Source organism: Xenopus laevis, chromosome 5L (genome assembly GCF_017654675.1).
Source record: "Xenopus laevis strain J_2021 chromosome 5L, Xenopus_laevis_v10.1, whole genome shotgun sequence".
Lineage (NCBI taxonomy): Eukaryota > Metazoa > Chordata > Amphibia > Anura > Pipidae > Xenopus > Xenopus laevis.
Genome location: NC_054379.1, coordinates 612,088 through 619,635, shown reverse-complemented (window position 1 = coordinate 619,635; position 7,548 = coordinate 612,088). Strand labels below are relative to the sequence as shown.

At 41.8% G+C, this 7,548-nt stretch overlaps 1 long non-coding RNA gene across 1 annotated transcript; it reads left to right on the top strand.

Moving 5' to 3' along the window:
- Window positions 1-4,510: 4,510 nt before the first annotated feature.
- LOC121393592 lies at window positions 4,511-6,126 on the top strand. Its single transcript, XR_005961173.1, has 3 exons — window positions 4,511-4,656; window positions 5,361-5,672; window positions 5,798-6,126. It is a non-coding gene; the product is annotated as an uncharacterized LOC121393592 (long non-coding RNA).
- The last annotated feature ends 1,422 nt before the right edge of the window (window positions 6,127-7,548 follow it).

Below are 7,548 nucleotides of genomic sequence, written 5' to 3'. Positions count from 1 at the left end.
TAAGGTGGTGTTTAGACTGAAGAACTGCAAGGTGTGCACTTTGAGCGCAGTCCCAAGCTTTCCAGCTTAAATTGCTCTTGTGTATTGACCCTGTTTTGGGGTGTTTAGAGGCCGTGTCTTTAGGTGCACCCATACATGCAGTTCTACGGAGAACTGCGCCCACAGAGCTGCTTGTAGGTAAGCAAGGATGGTGCCACTGAATAGCTACAGGTGTGCACTTTCAAGCAATATATAGTTTGTGGGGGTATTTCACAGGTAAGGGGGTGTTTAAACTGAAGAACTGCAAGGTGTGCACCTAGAGCACAGTCCCAAGCTTTCCAGCTGAAATTGCTCTTGTGTATTGACCCTGTTTTGGGCTGTTTGGATGCCGCATCTTTAGGTGCACGCATACATGCAGTTCTATGGAGAACTGCGCCCACAGATCTGCATGTAGGAAAGCAAGGATGGCCCAGCTGAATAGCTACAGGTGTGCACTTTCAAGCAATATATAGTTTGTGGGGGGTATTTCACAGGTAAGGGGGTGTTTAGACTGAAGAACTGCAAGGTGTGCACCTGGAGCGCAACCACTAACTTTCCAACTGATATTGCTCTAGTGTATTGACCCTATTTTGGGGTGTTTGGAGGCCGCATCTTTATGTTCATCCATAGATGTAGTTCTACAGAGAACTGGGCCCACAGAGTGCATGTAGGAAAGCAAGGATGGTGCCACTGAATAGCTGCAGGTGTTCACTTTCACGCAATATATAGTTTTTGGGGGTATTTCACAGGTAAGGTGGTGTTTAGACTGAAGAACTGCAAGGTGTGCACTTTGAGCGCAGTCCCAAGCTTTCCAGCTTAAATTGCTCTTGTGTATTGAGCCTATTTTGGGGTGTTTGGAGGCGGCATATTTAGTTGCACCCATACATGCAGGGTATCATTTTGTTAAGGAGAAGTTGGAGATTGATTCTTAGCAGGTTGTTTTTAGTTGTCATGGCAATTTTGGGGAGAAATTTAATTTTGGAACTTTTCTTTTCTTTATTTTAGGTCAAACCACAAACTTCTATGGAGAACTGCACCCACAGATTTGAATGTAGGAAAGCAAGGATGGCACCACCGAATAGCTGCAAGTATTCACTTTTAAGCAATATATAGTTTGTGGGGGTTATTTTACAGGTAAGGGGGTGTTTAGACTGAAGAACTGCAAGGTGTGCACCTAGAGCACAGTCCCAAGCTTTCCAGCTGAACTTGCTCTTGTGTATTGACCCTGTTTTGGGGTGTTTGGAGGCCGCGTCTTTAGGTGCACCCATACATGCAGTTCTATGGAGAACTGCGCCCACAGATCTGCATGTAGGAAAACAAGGATGGCACCGCTGAATAGCTGCAGGTATTCACTTTCAAGCATTATATAGTTTGTGGGGGTTATTTATAGGTACGGGGGTGTTTAGACTGAAGAACTACAAGGTGTGCATCTGGAGGGCAACCACAAACTTTCCAGCTGAAATTGCTCTTGTCTATTGACCCTGTTTTGGGGATTTTGGAGGCCGCATCTTTATGTGCACCCATACATGCAGTTCTACAGAGAACTGCGCCCACGGAGCTGCTTGTAGGTAAGCAAGGATGGTGCCACTGAATACCTGCAGGTGTTCACTTTCAAGCAATATATAGTTTGTGGGGGTATTTCATAGGTAAGGGGGTGTTTAGACTGAAGAACTGCAATGTGTGCACCTTGAGCACAGTCCCAAGCTTTCCAGCTGAAATTGCTCTTGTGTATTGACCCTTTTTTGGGGTGTTTGGATGCCGTGTCTTTAGGTGCACCCATACATGCAGTTCTATGGAGAACTGCGCCCACAGATCTGCATGTAGGAAAGCAAGGATGGCCCCGCTGAATAGCTACAGGTGTGCACTTTCAAGCAATATATAGTTTGTGGGGGGTATTTCACAGGTAAGGGGGTGTTTAGACTGAAGAACTGCAATGTGTGCACCTGGAGCGCAACCACAAACTTTCCAACTGAAATTGCTCTTGTGTATTGAGCCTATTTTGGGGTGTTTGGAGGCGGCATATTTAGTTGCACCCATACATGCAGGGTATCATTTTGTTAAGGAGAAGTTGGAGATTGATTCTTAGCAGGTTGTTTTTAGTTGTCATGGCAATTTTGGGGAGAAATTTAATTTTGGAACTTTTCTTTTCTTTATTTTAGGTCAAACCACAAACTTCTACGGAGAACTGCGCCCACAGATCTGCATGTAGGAAAGCAAGGATGGCACCACTGAATAGCTACAGGTGTGCACTTTAAAGCAATATATAGTTTGTGGGGGTATTTCACGGGTAAGGTGGTGTTTAGACTGAAGAACTGCAAGGTGTGCACCTTGAGCACAGTCCCAAGCTTTCCAGCTGAAATTGCTCTTGTGTTATCACCCTGTTTTGGGGTGTTTGGAGGCCGCATCTTTAGGTGCACCCATGCATGCAGGGTATCATTTTATGAACTATATGATGCCCTACATGTATGCGTGCACCTAAAGTCATGACCTCCAAATGCCCCAAAACTGGCTCAATTCACGAGCCATTTCAGTTGGAAAGTTTGGAGCGGCGCTAATTGTGTATTGACCCTGTTTTGGGGAAATACCCCCACAATCTACTGTCTTGTGTATTGACCCTGTTTTGGGGAGTTTGGAGGCTGCGTCTTTAGGTGCACCCACACATGGTGCCACTGAATAGCTGCAGGTGTTCACTTTCAAGCAATATATATTTGTGGGGGTATTTCACAGGTAACGTGGTGTTTAAAACTGCAAGGTGTGCACCTTGAGCGCAGTACCAAGCTTTCCAGCTGAAATTGCTCTTGTGTATTGACCCTGTTTTGGGGCGTTTGAAGGCCGTGTCTTTAGGTGCACCTTTACATGCAGTTCTATGGAGAACTGCACCCACAGATCTGCATGTAGGAAAGCAAGGATGGTGCCGCTGAATAGCTGCAGGTGTTCACTTTCACGCAATATATAGTTTTTTGATGGTATTTCACAGATAAGGGGGTGTTTAGACTGAAGAACTGCAAGGTGTGCACCTGGAGCGCAACCACTAACTTTCCAACTGATATTGCTCTTGTGTATTGACCCTGTTTTGGGGTGTTTGGAGGCCGCATCTTTATGTTCACCCATAGATGCAGTTCTACAGAGAACTGTGCCCACAGAGTGCATGTAGGAAAGCAGGAATGCTGCCACTGAATAGCTGCAGGTGTTCACTTTCACGCAATATATAGTTTTTGGGGATATTTCACAGGTAAGGTGGTGTTTAGACTTCAGAACTGCAAGGTGTGCACTTTGAGCGCCGTCCCAAGCTTTCCAGCTTAAATTGCTCTTGTGTATTGACCCTGTTTTTTGGGGTGTTTGGAGGCCATGTCTTTAGGTGCACCCATACATGCAGTTCTATGGAGAACTGTGCCCACAGATCTGCATGTAGGAAAGCAAGGATGGTGCCGCTAAATAGCTGCAGGTGTGCACTTTCAAGCAATATATAGTTTTTGGGGAGTATTTCAAATGTAAGGGGGTGTTTAGATGGAAGAACTGCAAGGTGTGCACCTAGACCACAGCCCCAAGCTTTCCAGCTGAAATTGCTCTTGTGTATTGACCCTGTTTTTGGGTGTTTAAAGGCCGCATATTTAATTGCACCCATACATGCAGGGTATCATTTTGTTAAGGAGAAGTTAGAGATTGATTCTTAGCAGGTTGTTTTTAGTTGTCATGGCAATTTTGGGGAGAAATTTAACTTTGGAACTTTTCTTTTCTTTATTTTAGGTCAAACCAAAAACTTCTACGGAGAACTGCGCCCACAGATCTGCATGTAGGAAAGCTGAATAGCTACAGGTGTGCACTTTCAAGCAATATATAGTTTGTGGGGGGTATTTCACAGGTAAGGGGGTGTTTAGACTGAAGAACTGCAAGGTGTGCACCTTGAGCACAGTCCCAAGCTTTCCAGCTGAAATTGCTCTTGTGTATTGACCCTGTTTTGGAGTGTTTGGAGGCCGCGTCTTTAGGTGCACCCATGCATGCAGGATATCATTTTATGAACTATATGATGCCCTACATGTATGGGTGCACCTAAAGTCATGACCTCCAAATGCCCCAAAACTGGCTCAATTCACGAGCCATTTCAGTTTCAATGTTTGGAGCGGCGCTCTTGTGTATTGACCCTGTTTTGGGGAGTTTGGAGGCCGCGTCTTTAGGTGCACCCATGCATGCAGCTCTACGGAGAACTGCGACAAGAAGATCTGCATGTAGGAAAGCAAGGATGGTGCCGCTGCAGGTGTGCACTTTCAAGCAATATATAGTTTGTGGGGGGTATTTCACAGGTAAGGGGGTGTTTAGACTGAAGAACTGCAAGGTGTGCACCTAGAGCGCAGCCCCAAGCTTTCCAGCTGAAATTGCTCTTGTGTATTGACCCAGTTTTGGGGTTTTTGGAGGTTGCGTCTTTAGTTGCACCCATACATGCAGAGTATAATTTTGTTTGGAAGAAGTTGGAGATTGATACTTAGCATGTTTTTTTTTCTTTCCGTGGCAATTTTGGGGAGAAATATAACTTTGTAACTTTTTTCTTTTTCTTTTGGTCAAACCACAAACTTCTACGGAGAACTGCACCCACAGATCTCCACGTTGGAAAGCAAGGATAGCGTCCCTGAATAGCTACAGGTGTGCACTTTTAAGCAATATATAGTTTGTGGGGGTAAGGGGATGTTTAAACTAAAGAACTGCAAGGTGTGCACATAGAGTGCTGCCCCAACTTTTCAGCTAGAACTGCCCTTCTGTATTGCCCTTGTTTTGGGACATTTGGAGGCCACTTCTTTAGGTGCACCCATACATGTGGGGCATTGTTTTCTTCAGGAAAACTTGTTTTTTGATATTTGGGTTAATTTGAAAATTTTTATTTGAGTATTTTCCCAAATTCACTTCTGACTTTGAGACTTTGGTGATATTTAAGAAATAAAAACTAAATTCCAAAAAATTATGTTGCGTTTTAGGGTGATCTGTAGGATGGAAGCTACATTTATAGCAAAAACTACACCACATCTAAAAACCTAGACGTATGTGGTTTCTGAAAACTTAAGGGGGTATTTCATTTCTATCGTTAGATATGCTATGTTAACCTAGAGATGCCCTATCTATTGTGTTCCAATGTAAAATTGTACAAAATGCTGTTTTATTATTGGGGTGTCTTCTGGACAAGAAAAGGGGGATACCAATACATATCTGGTATCGTTAGTCAATGTAATTCTTCTTTGAAATAAAACACAAAATAAAAATACTTTATTCGTTATTTCACTTTTTTTTTTTTTTTTACATATTTCACTCCAGATGTTTGCTACATGCTATACTAATGCTTGATGTGTTTTCAGGAGCAGAAGATTATTGGAATGAGAGAAGGGTTTTCTGAACCTGTGAATGATGAGTATTTTATGGCTTTTTGTTATTGGTTCTGGTGTCAGCACCCAGAGACTTTCCTATAGGAGTCGAGAGGATGGAGTGGGGAGACCCTCTTGTGAGTTAACTGCACAACTGCTCACAACAATCCCATCATAATAAAGCTGCATTTTAAGCATAGTCAATGGCAAAACTACCGGGGTTGTGATCACACCAAGGCCTGCACCCTCAACTGGGTCTGACAGATGCGCTGACAGGAAATCTGGCTCTAAACTTCATTCAGAAAGGTTAGTTACATTACTGTAGCATATTGATTTCTTATGATTAAAATATTTCAATATTTTCTGAATTCTGTTGCTCTATTAAAAGTAATGAAAACATTTTAAAATATATAATTGTCATTCTAAAATAGGTGTGCTCTAAGAAGGATCAATACTGTAACCCACTTTAAAATTTCCCATTATGCTAAAGTGATGAAAATGACATGGAATAAACATTTACTTGTGATCAGAGGTCTGTATTGAGATTAAACAGCCCTTTTAAAGAGCAGCCTTCTTCTACACTAACGTTTTATAAAATTTCAGGAACAGGAGATGATTTTTTAATTGGCTGTCATTTATAGTTTTACATTTTTTAAAAATATCTTACTCTTTTCAGCTTTCCAATGGGGCTGGCTGACTCCATCTAAAGAACAAATGCTCTGTAAGGCTACACCTTTATTTCTGTGTTTTTGTATTACTTTTCTTTTATTCAGGTCCTCGTCTAGTCATATTCTAGTTTCTTATTTAAACCAGTGCATGGTTGCTGTGGTAAATTGGACCCTAGTAACCAGACTGATGAAATTGCAAACTGAAGAGCTGCTAAATAAAACAACTAAACTAGTAAGGAATGAAAACAACTGTCACTGTCTGTCAATACTTAAAGTTAACTCAAAGGGTACACAACCCCATTTATTAAACTAAGGTTCGATTAAGATTGACTATTTTTCAGTGGCTCTGGTGCAAAATACAGTGTGTCTCACCCCTATGTGTACTATTTTGGCTCAATAAATACGAACTACCTTTATTATACTGATCATTCACTTATTATAGCTTTATAATACACAAAAGCCATGAATATCTTGTAAATTATATCCTTATAAATAGTGAGTTCTGATGTCATCAGTTATAAACGGTGAGTTCTGATGTCATTTCTGTCACATGACTCACTGAAATTTGTGTATTATAATAAATAAAGTACACCCAGTTGTAAAATATGAGGATATTAGAAGTTAACTCTGAGTTCCATGACCTGTATAAAACCACTCGGCCTTCGGCCTCGTGTTTTTATATGGTCATGAAATTCCTCGGTAACTTATAATATCCTTATATTTTACAAGAGGGGGTACTTTATTCACTATATAATATATGTTACTGTATGCCTCCCACTCCCTGTACTCTACTGGGTAATAATAAATGTTTTTTTGTTCTGGGCACCCCAATATTATTGTTGTATTATGCATCCTACATTATGTGTCACCCCCACTTGTACTCTACTACCTTTATTACACTGGACACCCCATAATATGGGTGTATAATACATGATACAGTGTTTCTTACCCCATTTATACTCTATAGTGGGTACCCCTTATTATTGGTCTTTTGTGCAAGCTATAGTGTCACCCCCTACTTGGGTCAAGTACTGATTTCCCTGTTATTATGGGGTTAGGGACTGGCCATCTGTGAATTTGGGCAAATGCCTGTTGGGCTGCTGTCTGTGCAATGTAAATGGGCCACACGGTCCTCTCTGCACAGCCTGCTGTCTCGATACTGTAGATTTAACGAGGCTGCTGTTGCTGACAAACACAACTAGATGTCGCCTATTTCTCTTGTGACTGTAGCTCCTCTGCAGTTTTTCAAAGTACTTCTGGAACTTTTAACTGCAAAATTTTAAAAGTTTTCCACTGAATGATCTTTTTTTTTTCTTTTAATTTTAATGGGGAACCCTGGCCACCAATGGTTTTTTAACTGGGGGGCTGGTCACCAAATATTTTTGGTAATTTTTTTTCAGAGGTCCTGACTACTTCTTCCCCCTAATTTTATTGGGGGGGCCTTGATCATCAATGTTTTCTTTTTAGCTTGTGTGGGTGGTGGAGCTTGGTTGCCAATGTCACACATGAATACA